The 22,618-nt window shown below is 53.0% G+C and overlaps 1 long non-coding RNA gene across 1 annotated transcript; it reads left to right on the top strand.

The window, feature by feature from the left end:
* Positions 1-3,579: 3,579 nt before the first annotated feature.
* Positions 3,580-15,388, top strand: LOC142051273 (uncharacterized). Its single transcript, XR_012658385.1, has 4 exons — positions 3,580-3,668; positions 3,927-4,036; positions 14,749-14,940; positions 15,199-15,388. It is a non-coding gene; the product is annotated as an uncharacterized LOC142051273 (long non-coding RNA).
* The last annotated feature ends 7,230 nt before the right edge of the window (positions 15,389-22,618 follow it).

Here is a 22,618-nt window from a genome sequence, read left to right as displayed (position 1 = left end):
TGACATTAACGATCGCCTAGGCACTAAAATGCAGATCGACAGGTGCGCTGATTGGTACGCTCCATGTTCCCGTAATGGAACACCGTCTCTGGTTGGTTGATTTCATCGCTTTGGTTACACCTGTTCCTGTTGTTCAGTTTCTTCTTTTTTGGCTTTGTGTGATTCTCTCTGTGATTCTGTTTTTCTCTGCCTCGCTTTTCCCAGCTCCCCGTCCCTCACTTTTAATGCCCGTTATCCTTCACCAGCACACTCTCCCTTGGTTCCCATCCTCGTTTCTGAATTCCTCCTGCTTTGCCACGTAGCCCGTGACTTTTTTCTTAATCTCTCTCTGTCTGCCTCAACGCTCCCCCCGTGCTTTTTAATTCGTCTTCTCTGCTCTGTACCCTGCTACTGTTCTTGCCTTTCTGAGTTCTTCTCTGTCCAGCTCCCTTTCCCTATTCATGAATTCCTGTTCTTCCTGCAGCCACCGCTGTTCCCTGTGACCTCCATCTCTCTCTGTCCAGCTCCCTGTCCCTAGGTTTTAATTCCTGCCTCTGCCCGCTGTAGCCTGTCTAGATGTTTCTCTCGGCCTCTCTCTCTGTCCGGCTCCCTCTCTCTGTGTTCTAATTCCACGTTCTCTGTCACGTGGACCCGTGCTATTTGTTTGTCCTCATCTCTCTCTGTCCAGCTCCTTGCTGCGATGTTTTATTTCCTCATTTCCTCCCTCTCTGTCTTTGTAGCCCATTGCTGTTGGTTTGTTTTTTTTTTTTTTCACTTGTTTCTTCATGTGTCTCTGTCTGCCTCCCAGTCCCTGATCTTTAATTCCTCCTTCCCTGTAGGCCGCTGTTCCTTTTTTCCATTCTACATTGTGTTCTCTTTGGTCTCGTGTTCTTATTCATTGATTCCCTCCTCGCTGCCCTGTGGCTTGTCCCCATTTTATTGTTGCTTCTCTCTCCCTCTCTCTGGCTTCTTGCCCCTGTTTTTAAAATTCCTCCCTCTCTTCTCTTCCCTGTTGGCCGTGTGATCTTTAGCCTTTCTCCATCTCTTTCTGCCCAGGTCTCTGTGTCTATTCATTAATTCTTCCCTCTCTGCCCTGTAGCCTGTAGCTTCTGTCCTTTCTCCATCTTGCTGTCCCTGGCTCCCCCGTAACCCTATGCTAGAATTGTTTCTCTCTTCTCTCCGTACGCATTGCGATTCCTTTTGCTCTCTGTCTCCCTTTGGTTTTTTTTCTTTTTTTTTTTTCTGGCTCCCTGTCCCTAATTCTTAATTCTCTGCCTTCTCGTGCCCCATGGTTTGTTCTGTGGGGTTCTCTCGCGGTTCCCTCGCAGTTCCCTCCAGTCCATACTGGGCTATATTGGTCTAGTCCATACTGGGCTATATTGGTCTAGTCCATACTGGGCTATATTGGTCTAGTCCATACTGGGCTATATTGGTCTGTCCCGGCTTCCTTCCACTTCTTTCCCAGTGCCTCACAGTAGGTCCCGGTTCCATCCCATGGACGAACTGTGAGGGACCTGTGAGGGACCTGTGAGGGACCTGTGAGGGACCTGTGAGGGACCTGTGAGGGACCTGTGAGGGACCTGTGAGGAGGGGGGCGGCCCCCCGGGCCCCAGCCCCCCCCCCGCCTGGGGCCAGGGCCCCGCGGCCGCCGGCCCCTTCCTCCTCTGCCCGCTCCCGTCGCGGACGGCTCGGTATGTGTCACGAGCGGCAGCCGCGTTCAGCAGCTCTCGGAGGGCGCGCGGCTGTGCCCGGCCGTGACCGGGGCCCGCAGGGGTTTCCCGCTCGCCCCGAGAAGGCGCTGGCCCCGAGCCGGCGCGTCCCGCCCCGCCCGGCCCTCGGCGCCCTCGCGAGCTGAGCGCGGCCCGGCCAGCAGGGGGCGCTGGCGCTCACCGGCTGGGCGCGGTGGCGGGGCCGGTGGGGGCCGTTCCTTCCGGCCGCCCTTTAAGGGCCGCCCCGCGGGGCTCGGGCTTCCGGTGGCGCGTGCGCGGCGCGGCGGAGCGGGGGCGGGAGCGGTGCGTGTGGCGGCCGAAGGGCCGGTGCGTGTGGCGGCCGGGTCGCGAGGCGTCCCTGTGCGGTGCCGGGGCCCCTCTGCGGCCCGGCGTGGGAAGCCCGCGGCCGGCGGAGCCTGCTGGGAGCTGGGCGGGGAGCGCCGCGGCGGTCCGGCCGCCGGCAGCCATCCCCTGCGGTGGCCGGCAGCCCCTCGGGACGCCTGGAGGCCTGGCGGTGCCCGAGCCTCGCCTGCGGCAGCCGCCTGAGAGAGCAGCGCGGCCGTGTCCGGGGGCCGGAGAGCGCTGGTGGGTGAGTTCGGGCAGCGGGGGGCGGGTGTGTGTCTCCGGGCGGGGCCGGGGGGCTCCGTGCCCCGCAGAGGAGCCCCGGTCGGGCATCGTTCGCTTCCGAACAATGCAGGTCTGTCCCTGGTTATTTTCTGTGTACAGTGTTTCGGGCCACCTGAAAGCCTTTGGCCGGGTAGGTTTGGTGCGGGGCGATGGCAGGTGTGGACCCTGAAAGATCTCGGGTGGGGGGCGTGGGAGGTATTTCTTGCCTTAAAACTCTGAGCCCACCTCGTGTGTCATGTCGTGTTATCATGTCGTGAGTCTCGTGACTGTGGCAAATGGCTGAGTCGGGCGTTTTCTGATAACTAACTTCTGAACGTGTGCGTGTGTAGGCACGGGGAGATTTGTGCAGGGTGACAGAGCGCCTTGTGCTTCTGTGCTAATGTCTACCTGTTCTAGACCTCCAGTGTTGGAAAGCCTTTGTTTAGTGCCTAGTTGTGCCGGCGTAACTGCTGTTGCGCCTGCAGCTGTGCTCGCAGGGATGCTGGGTGGCTCCGCATCAAACCGGCCGCCGGGCGGCCGGGTTGTGCCGCAGAGCATGCCGGGAGCTGTAGTCCTTGCGGCTGCCGGGCGGCCGGGTTGTGCCGCAGAGCATGCCGGGAGCTGTATTCCTGGCGCAGTGGCTGCCGGCCCTGTCACGTGGTTCGCCGGGCATGGCGGGAGGCGCGGTCTTCCGGCGCTCGGGTGCCGGGCGGCCGTGGCGCGTACGGTAGGCGCGGTGTATTTTTGGGGTTGGATTCGTGTTGATTACTGGGGGCTTGCGGGTGCGGCCGCTTCCCGAGAAGCGGTGAGTTCCCCGGGAGCTGACAGAAGGGAAGAGGGAAAGGAGGAGGACGATGACCTTTTCCCCGTGCCCAGGGCGCAGATGATGGCCGCGTCCCCGGCCCACCGGAGGTCCCGCTCAGCCTCCCCTGGCCCCCCTTGCCCCGTGCGCCTGCCCCCAGCTCCGGCACCTCCCCATAAGCGTGCTGCATAGCCTTAGGCCGCCCCCAGGCCCTGTCGTGAAGGCAGCAAGCCGTCCCTCAAGCGCACTGGATTCCCCCTTGGCGCAGGGGCCCTGAGCAGTAGCGTGGGGAGGGAGCGGTGTGTCCAGAAGCCCCTGCGGAAGGAGAGGCTTTGGCCAGGGTCGATGGACGGTAATGACGGTCGCTGTTTCTTCTTTCCCTCTCCCAGAGACCGTGCTGAGGACGTGGTTGTCTGTCCTTCCCCCGGGGATGCCGTTGCCTGTGGCCGTCTCAGGCTCGCGTGGCTTCTCTCTGCCCGTCCTCGCAGCGCAGGGCCGAAAAGGGATAGACAAAGCCCTTCCCGGCTGCGGACAGGAGCTGCCTCGGCTGAAGCTGGAGACGCCAACGAAAGGTAAAGAAGAAGAAACTGAAGGTGCTCTGGCTGCCAGCTGCCTTCCTGCCGCAGGCAAGAGAGAGCCTGTCCATGCAGGTGGGGGAGGAAGGATCCCACTTCATAGGCCGCAGCGGGCCAGGCCACCAACGTGCACCGTAGGGTCTGTACGCGTAACCCGGAGTTGGGTACGGGCGTGTAGTGCACGAGCGAGCTAGGCTACGTGCCTAGGAAGCCTCATCTGGTAAGAGCTGTAAGACACCCACGTATTCTCTTCAGGTGGAGGTCGGCCTAGAGTCTGGAGCTGCAGAAGAGGCAGGGAGGAGAGGAGGGGAAAGAAGCATCTGAACGGCTAAATTGTGCCAGCAGCGCTGAGAGCGAGAGTCGCGGTGAGTCCTGGGCCACTGGGGCCCCGTTGCCTCTCTTGTGCGTCCTGGGCCCTCCCTGTCTCTCCCCCGGCCCCCTCTCTTTCCTTACCTGCTGCAAAATTTACTTTTTTTTTTGCGCCCCCCCCCCCCCCCCCCCCCCCCGCACCTTCTTTCTCCATCTCGCTCTGAGTGTCTCCCTGCCTCCCCGTCTTTTCAGTCCTCCCTCTCTCTGTCCTGTAGCCTGTGGCTCCTTTTTCTTTCTCCGCCTCTCTCTGCCTGGCTCTGGCTCCGTTTTTTTTTTTTTTTTATTCCTCCTGCTCTGTCCTGTAGCCTGTCGGTGTTTTGTCTTTCTCTGGCTCTCTTGATCTGACTCCCTGTGTTACCGAAAAACGCGTTAAAATCGGAAACGACTCCTCAACACCAATTTAGTATTAAAGAGCAGGCATTCTTTATTCGCGGCACCGGATGCACGGGGGATCGCTCCTCCTGGCGTGCGTACCTCACGCACCTTTCCCGTACAATTTGTAGATCAATGTTTTACGTGTTCATACATATTCATTATTGTCCTGTCTGCTGATTGGTACAAACTTGCTCGTTCCGTATGTAAATCGCTGCGCAGGCTCGGTTGTCCTCTTCCGTTGTTCTCTTCTGTTACTTGGGTCGGTGGTGGTCTGTGAGTCGGTGGTCGCGATCTCCCCCTGCCGGAATTACCTTTTAGCTTCTCGGCTCTTACTCTTGGCAGTCTTGGCTAGTTTTCTCAGTCTGCTAAGCGAAACCGCGTTTTGTCATCCTTTTCTGACAGAAGCACGTTGTCTGTTGTTCTGTTCGCATTAATGATCGCCTAGGGACTAAAATCCAGATCGACAGATACGCTGATTGGTACGCTCCATGTTCCCGTGATGGAACACCGTCTCTGGTTGATTTCATCACTTTGGTTACATTTCCCCTGTTTGGAAGTTCTGAAATAATAATTTTCTCAATACTTCCATCCTAGATCAATAATATTCCACTATGTCAGTTTAGTGTTTGCTTCATGTTCTGAAATTTTTCACTTGATTGTGGTCTCCAGGGTTGTCGTGGTTTAGCGGCAGCTCAGCCCCACACAGTCGCTCGCTCACTCCCCCACCGGTAGATGGGGGAGAGAATCAGAAGGGTAACGCTCGTGGGTTGGGATAAGAACAGTTTAATAATGAAAATTAAAAGAAACAACAGTAGAAATGCAATGTGAAGGAGAACAATGAGAGGCGCAAAGCCCCGGGGGAGGGGGGAAGGGAGGGGAGAGGGGGAACGAACCGCCGGAACAAACCGCACGCGCCGCAGCCGCTCGCCGCCCGCCGACCCGACGCCGCGCCGCCCGCGCGCTGCCACTGCCCCCCCCTCAATATACTGGTCATGGTGTCACATGGTATGGAATGAACCTGCCATTGGCCAGTCGGGGTCAGCCGCCCCCACCATGGCCCTGCCCCTCCCAGCCCCCCCTGCCACGCCACGCGGCAGAGCGCGGGAAGCTGGAAAGGTAGCTGACCCCCACAGTGAGGAGAATTAACCCCTTCTCAGCCAAAACCAGCACATTCTCCACCCCTTATTCCATACCACTTACACCATGCCCAGGTCCCATATGATGCAATACAACCGTACCAACCACCACCCCTCCCCTTCCCATCCTTTAACATAATACACAGACATCATTCCCTTAGTTCATGGATCTTCCCTGTAAAATGTCCATTAAAATGTCCATTGAGTTCACGCAGTCCATGACTCTGGGCTCCATCTGTTGTATCAGTCTTTCCGGGTGGGAGAGATGGTGTGTGGCGTTGGGTTGCTGCATACCGAGTCAGTCATCGTTCCATCACTGCTGCACGGCTTGTTTCATAGTTGATCTTCCATCGGTTGGGAGGCTCGTACTCTGATATCATTGATACAACACAGAGGTGACACACAATATTATATAGCAGTTCACATTGTGCCATTCAGTTCATTGACTGTTTTCACCCAAAATCAAATCCCCTTGAGGCACACATCGGATTTCTCCATCCTCCCGCATCACCCACCAAGTGCACCCAGGTCCTCGAGCAAAAACAATCCCACGAATGGGTTTGCCTTTGCCAGAGGCAGGAAGAACCCAGACTGTTTTGCCCAGCATACTTTTTGTGTGCACTACAGGGACTCTATCCCCTTCCACAGTATGTAGGATTTCTGACTGGGCAGGGCCAGCTCGGTTGGCAGATCCCCTCGTGTTGACTAACCACGTGGCTTTTGCTAAATGTGTATCCCAGTGCTTGAATGTCCCACCCCCCATTGCTCTCAGTGTGGTTTTTAACAGTCCATTGTACCTTTCAATTTTCCCAGAGGCTGGTGCGTGATAGGGGATGTGATACACCCACTCAATGCCGTGCTCTTTGGCCCAGGTGTCTATGAGGCTATTTCGGAAATGAGTCCCATTGTCTGACTCAATCCTCTCTGGGGTGCCATGTCGCCACAGGACTTGTTTCTCAAGACCCAGGATAGTGTTCCGGGCAGTGGCGTGGGGGACAGGATATGTTTCCAGCCAGCCAGTCGTTGTTTCTACCATTGTAAGCACATGGCGCTTGCCTTGGCGGGTCTGTGGGAGTGTGATATAGTCAATTTGCCAGGCCTCCCCATATTTATATTTCAGCCATCGTCCCCCATACCACAGAGGCTTTACCCGCTTCGCTTGCTTGATTGCAGCGCATGTGTCACATTCGTGGATAACCTGTGCAATAATACCCATGGTCAAGTCCACCCCTCGATCACGAGCCCACCTGTATGTTGCATCTCTCCCTTGATGGCCTGAGGTGTCATGGGCCCACCGAGCTAGAAATAGTTCACCCTTATGCTGCCAGTCCAGATCCACCTCAGCCACTTCAATCTTGGCAGCCCGATCTACCTGCTGGTTGTTTCGATGTTCTTCAGTGGCCCGACTCTTGGGGACGTGAGCATCCACATGCCGTACCTTTACAACCAGTTTCTCTACCCGGGCAGCAATATCTTGCCACAATGTGGCAGCCCAGATGGGTTTGCCTCTGCGCTGCCAGTTGCTTTGCTTCCATTGCTGCAGCCAGCCCCACAGGGCATTTGCCACCATCCAGGAGTCAGTATAGAGATAGAGCACTGGCCACTTTTCCCGTTCAGCGATGTCTAAGGCCAGCTGGATGGCCTTTACCTCTGCAAACTGGCTCGATTCACCTTCTCCTTCAGCAGTTTCTGCTACTTGTCGTGTAGGACTCCATACAGCAGCCTTCCATCTCCGGTGCTTTCCCACAAGGCGACAGGACCCATCAGTGAACAGGGCATATTGCTTCTCATCTTCTGGCAGTTTGTTATACAGTGGGGCTTCTTCAGCACGTGTCACCTCCTCCTCTGGTGATAATCCAAAATCTTTGCCTTCTGGCCAGTCCATAATCACTTCCAAGATTCCTGGGCGACTGGGGTTTCCTACTCGAGCCCGCTGGGTGATCAGTGCAACCCATTTACTCCACGTAGCATCAGTTGCATGGTGTGTAGAGGGGATGTTTCCTTTGAACATCCAGCCCAGCACTGGCAGTCGGGGTGCCAGGAGCAACTGTGCTTCAGTACCAACCACTTCTGAAGCAGCTCGAACCCCTTCATATGCTGCCAATATCTCTTTTTCAGTTGGAGTATAGCGGGCTTCAGACCCTCTGTATCCCCGACTCCAAAACCCTAGGGGTCGACCCCGGGTCTCCCCAGGTGCTTTCTGCCAGAGACTCCAGGTAGGGCCATTCTCCCCGGCTGCAGTGTAGAGCACATTTTTTACATCTTGTCCTGCCCGGACTGGCCCAAGAGCTACTGCATGGACTATTTCTCGTTTAATCTGTTCAAAGGCTTGTCGTTGCTCAGGGCCCCATTTGAAATCATTCTTTTTCCGGGTCACTTGATAGAGAGGGCTCACGATCAGACTGTAATTTGGAATATGCATTCTCCAAAAACCCACAACGCCCAAGAAAGCTTGTGTTTCCTTTTTGCTAGTTGGTGGAGACATGGCTGCTATTTTGTTGATCACATCCATTGGAATCTGACGACGACCGTCTTGCCATTTAATTCCTAAGAACTGGATTTCTCGTGCAGGTCCCTTCACCTTACTTTGTTTTATGGCAAAACCAGCTTTCAGAAGGATTTGGACTATTTTCTCACCTTTCTCAAAAACTTCTTCTGCTGTGCTGCCCCACACAATGATGTCATCAATGTATTGAAGGTGTTCTGGAGCTTCTCCCTGTTCCAGTACAGTCTGAATCAGTCCATGGCAAATGGTAGGACTGTGTTTCCACCCCTGGGGCAGTCGATTCCAGGTGTACTGGACGCCCCTCCATGTGAAAGCAAACTGTGGCCTGCACTCTGCTGCCAGAGGGATTGAGAAGAATGCATTAGCAATATCAATTGTGGCATACCACTTGGCCGCCTTTGACTCCAGTTCGTATTGAAGTTCTAGCATGTCTGGCACAGCAGCACTCAATGGTGGAGTGACTTCATTCAGGCCACGATAGTCTACTGTTAGTCTCCACTCTCCATTAGACTTCCGGACTGGCCATATGGGACTGTTAAAGGGTGAGTGGGTCTTACTGATGACTCCTTGGCTCCTCAGTTGGTGAATGAGTTTATGGATGGGGATCAGAGAGTCTCTGTTGGTGCGATATTGCCGCCGGTGCACTGTTGTGGTGGCGATTGGCACCTGTTGTTCTTTGACCTTCAGCAACCCCACCACAGAAGGGTCCTTTGAGAGACCGGGCAAGGTAGACAGCTGTTCAGTTTCCTCCGTCTCCAAGGCAGCTACACCAAAAGCCCACTTGTAACCTTTTGGGTCCTTGAAATACCCTCTCCTGAGGTAGTCTATACCAAGGATGCACGGAGCCTCTGGGCCAGTCACAATGGGGTGCTTCTGCCACTCATTGCCAGTTAGGCTCACTTCGGCCTCCAATACAGTTAGCTCTTGGGATCCCCCTGTCACTCCAGCAATGCTGATGGGTTCTGCCCCTATATAGTTTGATGGCATTAAGGTGCACTGTGCGCCGGTGTCCACTAAAGCTTTATACTCCTGTGGGTCGGACGTGCCAGGCCATCGGATCCACACAGTCCAGTAAGCCCGGTTATCCCTTTCCTCCACCCGGCTGGAGGCAGGGCCCCTCTAGTCCTGATCATGGCAGTCACAACTCACTTCCTGTAAATGTGAATCAGGAGTCCCTCTATTACACTTAGAAATAAAATCTGCGCTTCTACTCCTCTGTCTGGGGACTTGCTCGCTGGAAACTGGAGCAGCAGCTTTCCTGGAAGAGCCTCCCTGAGTGACTGTTCTTCCTTGCAGTTCATGTACTCGTGCCTGTAGGGTCGAAGTAGGCTTGCCATCCCACCTCATCATGTCCTCTCCGTGGTCACGCAGGTAGAACCATAGGGTGGCCCGTGGTGTGTATCCCCTTCTTTGAGCCAAAGGACGCTTATTCCTAACAGCTGAGACACTGCTCTGTCGAGGTGGGGAGTAGGACAGATCTTCTTTGAGTTGCTGGACCTCTTGGGATAGTTTCTCCACAGCAGAGACAAGCGAGGAAGAGATATTTGTGTCATAATCCCGGAGCCTATCTATCACCTCTGCCACCGTTGGTGTCTCGTCATCTTTCCAGGACATCACTGCCAATGAGTTTGCATGCGAAGATGGTGCGCTCCGTACAAACTTCCGCCACATGGGTCGTGTGCACTCGGCTTCATCTGGATCTTTGGATGACCGTTGATCATCCAGGTCACCATAAATCACCTCAAACACAGCTAATTCCCTGAGATACTGGATGCCTTTCTCCATAGTTGTCCATTTTCCTGGGCGATATGTAACATCTTCTTTAAAGGGATACCTTTCCTTCACTCCAGACAGGAGTCGCCTCCAGAGGCTGAGGGCTTGTGGTTTTTTTTCAATTGCTTTGTCAACGCCCCCTTCCCCAGAAAGGGATCCCAATTGTTTGGCTTCTTTTCCCTCTAGTTCCAGGCTACTGGCCCCATTATCCCAGCATCGGAGCAGCCAGGTGGCAATGTGCTCACCTGAACGACGGCTATAATCTTTTCGCATATCTCGCAACTCGCTTAAGGACAGGGATCGGGTGGTCTCTATTTCATTTATTACTTCTCCCTCCTCTCCCCGCGATGGCCCTGGTTCTTCATCATCCCGTTCTAAACGAGTTGATGTCCGCTTCCAATATTTCGTCTTATGTATGGGGGCAACTGATACTGGTACGGGTTTATTTTCTGAGCTAGCTCCGGTACTTGTTGTGGGGGTTTGAGTGGCTGCAGTGCCTGTTGTCAGGGCTGGATTGTCTACAGTGCCAGTCACTTTGCATTTCAATCCAGAGACATTCTCTTCCCCCTGGGGGCACTGAATACTGTTGAGCAGGGCTCGGTATGCATGGGCCAGACCCCAGCACGTTGCAGTTATCTGTGTCTCTCTGGAGTTCCCAGCGTAACAACATACTTTTTCCAAATATTCTACTAGTTTTTTAGGATTCTGCACTTGCTCGGGGGTGAAACTCCAAAACACTGGGGGTGCCCACTGCCCTAGGTATTTGCCCATGCTATCCCACATGCCCTGCCACTCGTAACTATCAAGCCTCGGGGCAGATTTCTGGGTGATATTCTTAAGTTGCTTAGTCAAAACCAAAACAACATGCCCAAAAACTAACAATGACTGCACCTTAACCACCCAAGGATGTTCAAGATACAAAAACGTTGTTGTAACAAAGGCACAGACATCATAGAACAAAGTTGCAAAGGTATTATTCTGTATTTCCTCCATATAAAATCTCTCAGAGGAGGAGGTATAATTGCTAATTGCCTCAACAAGGTGGTATCCGAAGTACAGTAACGGTTTCAGCAAAAACCCCAAATACCAGGTAAAGCTGAAAACGAGTGTTTGTATAACAAATCTCGTAGGCAAAACATTACTAATCACAGCAGAACACAGCAGACTCAAACAACCAACACCGATTTTTAACACCCACTGCAAAAAGGACAACATGGTGCTGTGACCAGCAGCTGTTGTTATCTCCAACCCTCGTGCCCCACGTTGGGCGCCAAAAAGACTGTCGTGGTTTAGCGGCAGCTCAGCCCCACACAGTCGCTCGCTCACTCCCCCACCGGTAGATGGGGGAGAGAATCAGAAGGGTAACGCTCGTGGGTTGGGATAAGAACAGTTTAATAATGAAAATTAAAAGAAACAACAGTAGAAATGCAATGTGAAGGAGAACAATGAGAGGCGCAAAGCCCCGGGGGAGGGGGGAAGGGAGGGGAGGGGAGAGGGGGAACGAACCGCCGGAACAAACCGCACGCGCCGCAGCCGCTCGCCGCCCGCCGACCCGACGCCGCGCCGCCCGCGCGCTGCCACTCCCCCCCTCAATATACTGGTCATGGTGTCACATGGTATGGAATGAACCTGCCATTGGCCAGTCGGGGTCAGCCGCCCCCACCATGGCCCTGCCCCTCCCAGCCCCCCCTGCCACGCCACGCGGCAGAGCGCGGGAAGCTGGAAAGGTAGCTGACCCCCACAGTGAGGAGAATTAACCCCTTCTCAGCCAAAACCAGCACACTGACCCAATCCTCTTCTGACCCATAGACTGGCCAAACGTCATCTTTAGAAATCTTCTTCCCTCCCCATATCCTAGTACAATATTTTATCATTTTTTGTTTATCTTTCCCTAGGGTTCCAGGGAAATATCTCCAATTGTCTAGGATATATGCCAGAGGGGTATTCTTAGGTACAGTGGGTACCTTTCCCATGGGAGTCGAAGGCTTGCTGCCCTTCGCCCCCATCTTCTGGAATATCCACAAGCGCGCACTCACTCGTTCCCCTTGTTCCTGGCCCAGTCCCTCGCGGGAGATGGGAAACGCAGTACTTAAGGGTCCGCACTCGCCTGGTTCAATATAGCGAACCTCTCACTCGTTATATTCCAGGAAACCCAATCCCGCCCGAACGGTAAACCCGCGAACAAATTCGCCATATACTTACGCGCCCTGCGTCTTCGTCCGGACTCCCGTGCACAGAATTTTTATGGGATTTTACCGGTTTCTCCTTTGCTCATCATTCTAGAATTTAGGTTCGTCGGTAAGGTTGAGGTAAGCCGTCGGTCGCGGGGCCGCGGATTGCCGCGGGGCGCCTCCCCGGAGGACAGAAGCTCACCGTTCCTTATCCGAGTCACGGCACCAAATTGTCATAAATTTAGACCACAATGGATCATAATCCAATTAGAATTTTATTAATTGTAGCAAGTAGAATATGAGCAAATACAGCGCTGGACGGCAGGGGAGTCTGCGCTCCGCCAACTGCCGTACTGAGCAGTTCAAACAGTCTCTCTTTATACATCTTTACTTCCATGTTCAATGAGATAGTGGAGGTACTTTTCGCATGCTTCAGTTGTTGTTAGGGGGTCGTTTCCTGCTTCCTGGTGATATATGGGGTTGCTTGTCTTATCTCTGTCGATAAGTTTGGACATCTGGTGGTTATCTTGCATAAACACGCCTGGGAGGTATTCTTCGCATGCTTCAGTTGTTGTTAGGGGGTCGTTTCCTGCTTCCTGGTGATATATGGGGTTGCTTGTCTTATCTCTGTCGATAAGTTTGGACATCTGGTGGTTATCTTGCATAAACACGCCTGGGAGGTATTCTTCGCATGCTTTACATTGAACTTTAACATAAGTCTTAATAAACAATACCTTAGTTCAGTCTCTCACAGAGGGAACTGTGAGGGAACTGTGAGGGAACTGTGAGGGAACTGTGAGGGAACTGTGAGGGAACTGTGAGGAGGGGGGCGGCCCCCCGGGCCCCAGCCCCCCCCCCCCGCCTGGGGCCAGGCCCCGCGGCCGCCGGCCCCTTCCTCCTCTGCCCGCTCCCGTCGCAGACGGCTCGGTATGTGTCACGAGCGGCAGCCCCGTTCAGCAGCTCTCGGAGGGCGCGCGGCTGTGCCCGGCCGTGACCGGGGCCCGCAGGGGTTTCCCGCTCGCCCCGAGAAGGCGCTGGCCCCGAGCCGGCGCGTCCCGCCCCGCCCCGCCCGGCCCTCGGCGCCCTCGCGAGCTGAGCGCGGCCCGGCCAGCAGGGGGCGCTGGCGCTCACCGGCTGGGCGCGGTGGCGGGGCCGGTGGGGGCCGTTCCTTCCGGCCGCCCTTTAAGGGCCGCCCCGCGGGGCTCGGGCTTCCGGTGGCGCGTGCGCGGCGCGTCGGAGCGGGGGCGGGAGCGGTGCGTGTGGAGGCCGAAGGGCCGGTGCGTGTGGCGGCCGGGTCGCGAGGCGTCCCTGTGCGGTGCCGGGGCCCCTCTGCGGCCCGGCGTGGGAAGCCCGCGGCCGGCGGAGCCTGCTCGGAGCTGGGCGGGGAGCGCCGCGGCGGTCCGGCCGCCGGCAGCCATCCCCTGCGGTGTCCGGCAGCCCCTCGGGACGGCTGGAGGCCTGGCGGTGCCCGAGCCTCGCCTGCGGCAGCCGCCTGAGAGAGCAGCGCGGCCGTGTCCGGGGGCCGGAGAGCGCTGGTGGGTGAGTTCGGGCAGCGGGGGGCGGGTGTGTGTCTCCGGGCGGGGCCGGGGGGCTCCGTGCCCCGCAGAGGAGCCCCGGTCGGGCATCGTTCGCTTCCGAACAATGCAGGTCTGTCCCTGGTTATTTTCTGTGTACAGTGTTTCGGGCCACCTGAAAGCCTTTGGCCGGGTAGGTTTGGTGCGGGGCGATGGCAGGTGTGGACCCTGAAAGATCTCGGGTGGGGGGCGTGGGAGGTATTTCTTGCCTTAAAACTCTGAGCCCACCTCGCGTGTCATGTCGTGTTATCATGTCGTGAGTCTCGTGACTGTGGCAAATGGCTGAGTCGGGCGTTTTCTGATAACTAACTTCTGAACGTGTGCGTGTGTAGGCACGGGGAGATTTGTGCAGGGTGACGGAGCCCCTTGTGCTTCTGTGCTAATGTCTACCTGTTCTAGACCTCCAGTGTTGGAAAGCCTTTGTTTAGTGCCTAGTTGTGGCTGCGTAACTGCTGTTGCGCCTGCAGCTGTGCTCGCAGGGATGCTGGGTGGCTCCGCATCAAACCGGCCGCCGGGCGGCCGGGTTGTGCCGCAGAGCATGCCGGGAGCTGTAGTCCTTGCGGCTGCCGGGCGGCCGGGTTGTGCCGCAGAGCATGCCGGGAGCTGTATTCCTGGCGCAGTGGCTGCCGGCCCTGTCACGTGGTTCGCCGGGCATGGCGGGAGGCGCGGTCTTCCGGCGCTCGGGTGCCGGCCGGCCGTGGCGCGTACGGTACGCGAGGTGTATTTTTGGGGTTGGATTCGTGTTGATTACTGGGGGCTTGCGGGTGCGGCCGCTTCCCGAGAAGCGGTGAGTTCCCCGGGAGCTGACAGAAGGGAAGAGGGAAAGGAGGAGGACGATGACCTTTTCCCCGTGCCCAGGGTGCAGATGATGGCCGCGTCCCCGGCCCACCGGAGGTCCCGCTCAGCCTCCCCTGGCCCCCCTTGCCCCGTGCGCCTGCCCCCAGCTCCGGCACCTCCCCATAAGCGTGCTGCATAGCCTTAGGCCGCCCCCAGGCCCTGTCGTGAAGGCAGCAAGCCGTCCCTCAAGCGCACTGGATTCCCCCTTGGCGCAGGGGCCCTTAGCAGTAGCGTGGGGAGGGAGCGGTGTGTCCAGAAGCCCCTGCGGAAGGAGAGGCTTTGGCCAGGGTCGATCGACGGTAATGACGGTCACTGTTTCTTCTTTCCCTCTCCCAGAGACCGTGCTGAGGACGTGGTTGTCTGTCCTTCCCCCGGGGATGCCGTTGCCTGCGGCCGTCTCAGGCTCGCGTGGCTTCTCTCTGCCCGTCCTCGCCGTCCTCGCAGCGCAGGGCCGAAAAGGGATAGACAAAGCCCTTCCCGGCTGCGGACAGGAGCTGCCTCAGCTGAAGCTGGAGACGCCAACGAAAGGTAAAGAAGAAGAAACTGAAGGTGCTCTGGCTGCCAGCTGCCTTCCTGCCGCAGGCAAGAGAGAGCCTGTCCATGCAGGTGGGGGAGGAAGGATCCCCCTTCATAGCCCGCAGCGGGCCAGGCCACCAACGTGCACCGTAGGGTCTGTACGCGTAACCCGGAGTTGGGTACGGGCGTGTAGTGCACGAGCGAGCTAGGCTACGTGCCTAGGAAGCCTCATCTGGTAAGAGCTGTAAGATACCCACGTATTCTCTTCAGGTGGAGGACGGCCTAGAGTCTGGAGCTGCAGAAGAGGCAGGGAGGAGAGGAGGGGAAAGAAGCATCTGAACGGCTAAATTGTGCCAGCAGCGCTGAGAGCGAGAGTCGCGGTGAGTCCTGGGCCACTGGGGCCCCGTTGCCTCTCTTGTACGTCCTGGGCCCTCCCTGTCTCTCCCCCGGCCCCCTCTCTTTCCTTACCTGCTGCAAAATTTACTTTTTTTTTTTGAGCCCCCCCGCACCTTCTTTCTCCATCTCGCTCTGAGTGTCTCCCTGCCTCCCCGTCTTTTCAGTCCTCCCTCTCTCTGTCCTGTAGCCTGTGGCTCCTTTTTCTTTCTCTGCCTCTCTCTGCCTGGCTCTGGCTCCGTTTTTTTTTTTTTTTTATTCCTCCTGCTCTGTCCTGTAGCCTGTCGGTGTTTTGTTGTTCTCTGGCTCTCTTGATCTGACTCCCTGTGTTACCGAAAAACGCGTTAAAATCGGAAACGACTCCTCAACACCAATTTAGTATTAAAGAGCAGGCATTCTTTATTCGCGGCGCCGGATGCACGGGGGATCGCTCCTCCTGGCGTGCGTACCTCACGCACCTTTCCCGTACAATTTGTAGATCAATGTTTTACGTATTCATACATATTCATTATTGTCCTGTCTGCTGATTGGTACAAACTTGCTCGTTCCGTATGTAAATCGCTGCGCAGGCTCGGTTGTCCTCTTCCGTTGTTCTCTTCTGTTACTTGGGTCGGTGGTGGTCTGTGAGTCGGTGGTCGCGATCTCCCCCTGCCGGAATTACCTTTTAGCTTCTCGGCTCTTACTCTTGGCAGTCTTGGCTAGTTTTCTCAGTCCGCTAAGCGAAACCGCGTTTTGTCATCCTTTTCTGACAGAAGCACGTTGTCTGTTGTTCTGTTCGCATTAATGATCGCCTACGGACTAAAATGCAGATCGACAGATACGCTGATTGGTACGCTCCATGTTCCCGTAATGGAACACCGTCTCTGGTTGATTTCATCACTTTGGTTACATTTCCCCTGTTTGGAAGTTCTGAAATAATAATTTTCTCAATACTTCCATCCTAGATCAATAATATTCCACTATGTCAGTTTAGTGTTTGCTTCATGTTCTGAAATTTTTCACTTGATTGTGGTCTCCAGGGTGTATGCAGGTCCCATTTTCTACCCAAAATTTTATTAATTTGTTGAAGTACCTCTGCAAAAAAATGTGGTGCTCTATCAGAGGACATTCCCGTTGGCACTCTAAATCTTGGTATTATTTCCTTCAGCAACGTCTTAACTACTACTCTAGCTTTGTCGGTGCAGCACGAGAAAGCTGCTGGCCATCTAGAAAATTTGTCAATCAGCACTGACAAATACTGCTCTATCTATTTTGTCTGGGTAACTCAGAGAACTTAATTTGCTAATAATTTCCGGGAGAATTTTTTGTTTTGTTACGCCTAAAGGTTGTTTCCTTTGGTTCAGGGGATTATTTCTAGGACAGATTGGACACTTAGCTACTATGGGTTTAACTATTCTTGTCGTGCCTACACACGCTACAGATGTTTTTAAACTCAAAACCGTAGCGCCTACAGCCTAATGTGTTTGCTCATGGTTTTCTTTTGCAAGTTCTGTCATAACTTGTGGGGTGGTTGTTGTTATTACTTGTTTTTCTGGTGTTACCTACCATCTCTCTGTGTTTTGTGATGCTTCCAATTGTTCTGCTAATTGCTCATCCAATTTATTATATCTCGGTTTCAACTTTGGAATTCTGATCTGTTTTACTGGTACTAGTGCAAGGATACCTTGCTCTGCAGTCCTCTTTGCAGCTTTATCGGTCAGTCGTTTGCTTATGTTTACAGCCGTCTGGCCAAATTGATGAGCTTTGCAACGCTTTACCGCCACTTCTTTTGGTTTCTGCACGTCTTCCGGAAGTTGGAGAATTTCTTCTTTATGCTGTATTGATGATTCTTGGGCTGATGGCAGTCCTTTCTCCTTCCCAATAGCTCCATGATCGTGGATCACACCAAATGCACGTTTGGAATCAGTCTAGATATTTATCCTTTGTCCTTCTGCCATTCGCAGAGCTCGCTTCAATGCTACCAATGCTGCTTTCTGTGCTGAGGTGTTTGCAGGCAGCACCCCTGACTCCATTCCCTCGGCGGCGATAACGACAGCATATCCGGCCATTCGCTTCTCTTCTCGCCCAGAGCTTCTTCCATCTGTAAACAACTCCAGATCAGGATTTTCCCAGAGGTTTGTGTCTCAGGTCTGGTCTGCTGGAATAGACTTGTTCAATAGTTAGCAAGCGATCGTGTTCTAAATTGTCCGTAAGGTTTTCTGTTGTTAAAAACATAGCAGGATTCAGTATAGCAGTAGTCTTCGATTCCACATCGTCTTGTTCTAACAGAACAACTTGATATTTCAACATTCTGCTAAGGGATAGCCAACGACCCCCCTTTTGTTCTAAAACAGTCACCGCTATGTGCGGGACATATACTGTCATCTTCTGTCCCATTGTTAACTTTGGGGCTTCCCGGATCGGCAGCGCTGTTGTTGCTACTGCCCGTAAACACCTAGGCCATCTTTTACTCGCGTGGTCAGGTTGTTTGGAGAAGTAGCCCACAGGTCTCTTCCAGGTTCCCAGTCGCTGTGTCAGCACTCTAAGGGCTAAATGTTGTCTTTCGTGGACAAACAACTCAAAAGGTTTAGCGAAATCAGGTAGGCCTAATGCAGGGGCCATCATCGAGGCTCTTTTCAGTTCTTTGAATGCCGTTTGGCATCCGGGCGTCCAGGTTAAATATTTATCCTTTTGAGTCTTTCAATGCCTCAAATAATGGTTTTACATACAGTCTATAGTTCAGAATCCAGAGCTGATGCTATTTCATTGTTTTCAGAAAAGCTCTCAGTTCCTTCGGGCTGCTAGGTTCGGGAATTTGACAAATAGTTTCTTTCTTTTCACTTTCTAATTGTCTTTGTCTTTGAGATATTTCAAATCCTAAATAAATGGCTGCTTCTTTTCCTATTTGGGTTTTGTTTCTGGAAACTCCGCATCTTCCTTGGCCGAGAAAATTTAAAAATTTCAAAACATTTTTCTTTACTTTGTGCCGCTATCAGAATGTCATCCGCATTCTGTAACAAGATGCCTCTCCCTGGGTTCTGTTTTTTCTATATCTCTAATTTTTTTTTGCCAGCTGAGTCTCAAGTATCGTAGGACTAATTTTAAATCCTTGTGGAAGTACGGTCCATGGTAGCTGTGTCTTTCATTCTGTGGTGGGGCTTTCCCATTCCAAAGCAAATAGGCTTTGACTTTTTATGCCTGGAGGTATGCAAAAGAAGGCGTCCTTCAAATCTAGTACAGTAAACCATTTATGCTCCTCCTTTAAAAGAGGTCAGTAAAGTGTATGGATTAGCTACTACCGGATGTATATCTTGGACCACCTGATTTATAGCCCTTAAATCGTGAACTAGCTAATACTCTTTGCCTCTAGATTTCTTTACTGGCGACACAGGAGTACTATATTCTGATTCACATTCCACTAAAAGCTCATATTCTGAAAAATTTTATAATTAACTTCTGTAATCCTTTTCGAGCCTCTCGCTTAATAGGGTATTGTTTTTGTCTTACGGGCTTGGCTCCAGGCTTTAAGGTTACTTTTACCGGCTCTGCCCACTTAGATCGCTCCGGAGCTCCGCTCGCTCAAACCAAAGGAATTACTACGTTTTCCACTTCCTCGGGAACCCGTTCCTCCCTGGAGGAATCCTGTAACATAAACGCTCTCGCCTCTGTGGCTTTTGATTCTGGTATTAGTGATTTAATCTCTCCATCTTTAAAAGTTACTTGAGCATCTAATTGACCTAATAGATCTCGTCATAACAGAGGCAGTGGACATTCAGGCATATGCAGAAACTGGTGAGTTGCCCATTGCTTCTCCAATTTAAACTTTAATGGCTCTGAGAGGGGCTAATTTTTCTTTGCCCTGTTGCGCTAGCAACATCTACTGATTTATGATCAAATTTCTCTTCACGTGTATTCAATACCAAATAAGTGGCTCCCGTATCTACCAAAAATTCTATTTCTTCATTCCGTAGCTTCAGTGTAACCAGGTGTTCAGCTAGGGTTGATTCCCCTGGTCTCCTTCATGCCAAGCTACTTCAAGCATTTAACCCAGATCTCTGGATTCAGGTTGTTCTAGTTTCTGAAGGTTGTTTTCTCTCCCCCCGCCCCCATCTGGGGCTGATTGTCTTATGAATATAGAGACCAGCTGAATTGCTTTTTCTGGTTTTTCTGGGTTCAAATGAGTATATTTTCTGGTGGTCACCTTCAGTCTTTCCATAAAGGCTGAAGGGGACTCACTTAATTCTTGTCTCACTTCATAAATTTTGACCAATTTATTGCTTTTGGCATTGCTTGTCTTACTCCAAATAAAATCTCTCTCTGACATCTAGTCAACATTCCCCTGGGTCCTGGCTGATTAGGGTCCCACTCGGGATTTGTAGATGGAAAATTCTTATTCATTGTTCTCTGTAAATTCCCGTTAGCATGTGCTCCCTGCACCTGCCTTCTGGCTGTATTCCATACTATTTTCTTGTCAGTTTCATCAAGCGAAGTATCCAGTATCACAAGTAGAGCAACACTCTTTCAAGTTCTCACCACGTTTTCCTCTTTTCAGAAACATTGCCGTAGAATCTTGTGGACATACCTCACGCTGTTTCTGCTGCTCGGGATGATTCCACGGTGTAAAGAACAAATCAACATATGCCACTTCTTCCCATTTGCCTTCCCTTTTTACAAAACAACATTAATTGCAAGATGGTACGATATTGCAATGTCTCGTGTTCTGGCCATTTGTGCCCACCTTCCAATTGATACGTTGGCCACCAATGATTGCAATATTCAATTAATGGTTTCCGAGTTAGTGGGTCACCGCCCCCGACGTCTTTGCAGTGCTTCAAAATACATCGCAAAGGTGTTCTCTGTGGGATAGGTTTCCTACTCAGTAATGCTCCCGTCTCCCAGTCGACTAGTAGTTGTGATAGTGCACTATCACAAATACTAGTCAGAGGGACTCCAACCCCCGTTAGAGGTCTCACTGGAAATCTGCCACTGGGATCTGTAGCCCCCTGCTAGATATCCCTGGAGACTTCAACCCCCTGTTGAAGACTCCCCTACCCTCGGGTCCCGCTCCACAGGCTTTCGCCTAGCAGAGACTTACCAACCGAGGCACCTCTTGGCCCCGACCCTGCGTGGCTTTCGCCGCGCCTTACGGGCAGGCCTGTGGGACTCAAACCCGCTATCCTATCCTATGTGGGAAACTAACCCCACGTATTATTCTACCTAAGTTTCTTCTTCAAAGAATGCCTTGTTTACCTCAATCCAGGGGATCTTGCTCAGAATTCTCTGGCCCGGGGATCGGAAGCTCTCCCGGAGAATTCCTCGGGGCCGGCTGCAGGTCCCACGATCCCACGGATCCGTCGAGATTCAAAAGCAGGTTCCCACCTGGGGTGCCAAAACTGTTACCGAAAAACGCGTTAAAATCAGAAACGACTCCTCAACACCAATTTAGTATTAAAGAGCAGGCATTCTATATTCACGGCGCCGGATGCACGGGGGATCGCTCCTCCTGGCGTGCGTACCTCACGCACCTTTCCTGTACAATTTGTAGATGAAAATTTTACATACTCATACATAGTCATTATTGTCTTGTCTAGCGATGGGTACAAACTTGCTCGTTCCGTATGTCAATCACTGCGCAGGCTCGGTTGTCCTCTTCCGTTGTTCTCTTCTGAGTAGGTGGTGTTACTTGGGTCGGTGGTGGTCTGTGAGTCGGTGGTCGCGATCTCCCCCTGCCGGAATTACCTTTTAGCTTCTCGGCTCTTACTCTTGGCAGTCTTGGCTAGTTTTCTCAGTCCGCTAAGCGAAACCGCGTTTTGTCATCCTTTTCTGACAGAAGCATGTTGTCTGTTGTTCTGCTGACATTAACGATCGCCTAGGCACTAAAATGCAGATCGACAGGTGCACTGATTGGTACGCTCCATGTTCCCGTAATGGAACACCGTCTCTGGTTGATTTCATCGCTTTGGTTACACCTGTTCCTGTTGTTCAGTTTCTTCTTTTTTGGCTTTGTGTGATTCTCTCTGTGATTCTGTTTTTCTCTGCCTCGCTTTTCCCAGCTCCCCGTCCCTCACTTTTAATGCCCGTTATCCTTCACCAGCACACTCTCCCTTGGTTCCCATCCTCGTTTCTGAATTCCTCCTGCTTTGCCACGTAGCCCGTGACTTTTTTCTTAATCTCTCTCTGTCTGCCTCAACGCTCCCCCCGTGCTTTTTAATTCGTCTTCTCTGCTCTGTACCCTGCTACTGTTCTTGCCTTTCTGAGTTCTTCTCTGTCCAGCTCCCTTTCCCTATTCATGAATTCCTGTTCTTCCTGCAGCCACCGCTGTTCCCTGTGACCTCCATCTCTCTCTGTCCAGCTCCCTGTCCCTAGGTTTTAATTCCTGCCTCTGCCCGCTGTAGCCTGTCTAGATGTTTCTCTCGGCCTCTCTCTCTGTCCGGCTCCCTCTCTCTGTGTTCTAATTCCACGTTCTCTGTCACGTGGACCCGTGCTATTTGTTTGTCCTCATCTCTCTCTGTCCAGCTCCTTGCTGCGACGTTTTATTTCCTCATTTCCTCCCTCTCTGTCTTTGTAGCCCATTGCTGTTGGTTTGTTTTTTTCTTTTTTTTCACTTGTTTCTTCATGTGTCTCTGTCTGCCTCCCAGTCCCTGATCTTTAATTCCTCCTTCCCTGTAGGCCGCTGTTCCTTTTTTCCATTCTACATTGTGTTCTCTTTGGTCTCGTGTTCTTATTCATTGATTCCCTCCTCGCTGCCCTGTGGCTTGTCCCCATTTTATTGTTGCTTCTCTCTCCCTCTCTCTGGCTTCTTGCCCCTGTTTTTAAAATTCCTCCCTCTCTTCTCTCTTCCCTGTAGGCCGTGTGATCTTTAGCCTTTCTCCATGTCTTTCTGCCCATCTCTCTGTGTCTATTCATTAATTCTTCCCTCTCTGCCCTGTAGCCTGTAGCTTCTGTCCTTTCTCCATCTTGCTGTCCCTGGCTCCCGCGTGACCCTATGCTAGAATTGTTTCTCTCTTCTCTCCGTACGCATTGCGATTCCTTTTGCTCTCTGTCTCCCTTTGGTTTTTTTCTTTTTTTTTTTCTGGCTCCCTGTCCCTAATTCTTAATTCTCTGCCTTCTCGTGCCCCATGGTTTGTTCTGTGGGGTTCTCTCGCGGTTCCCTCGCAGTTCCCTCCAGTCCATACTGGGCTATATTGGTCTAGTCCATACTGGGCTATATTGGTCTGTCCCGGCTTCCTCCCACTTCTTTCCCAGTGCCTCACAGTAGGTCCCGGTTCCGTCCATGGGATGAACTGTGAGGGAACTGTGAGGGAACTGTGAGGGAACT

Source organism: Phalacrocorax aristotelis, unplaced genomic scaffold, assembly GCF_949628215.1.
Source record: "Phalacrocorax aristotelis unplaced genomic scaffold, bGulAri2.1 scaffold_92, whole genome shotgun sequence".
NCBI lineage: Eukaryota > Metazoa > Chordata > Aves > Suliformes > Phalacrocoracidae > Phalacrocorax > Phalacrocorax aristotelis.
This window is presented reverse-complemented; position numbering and strand designations above follow the sequence as displayed.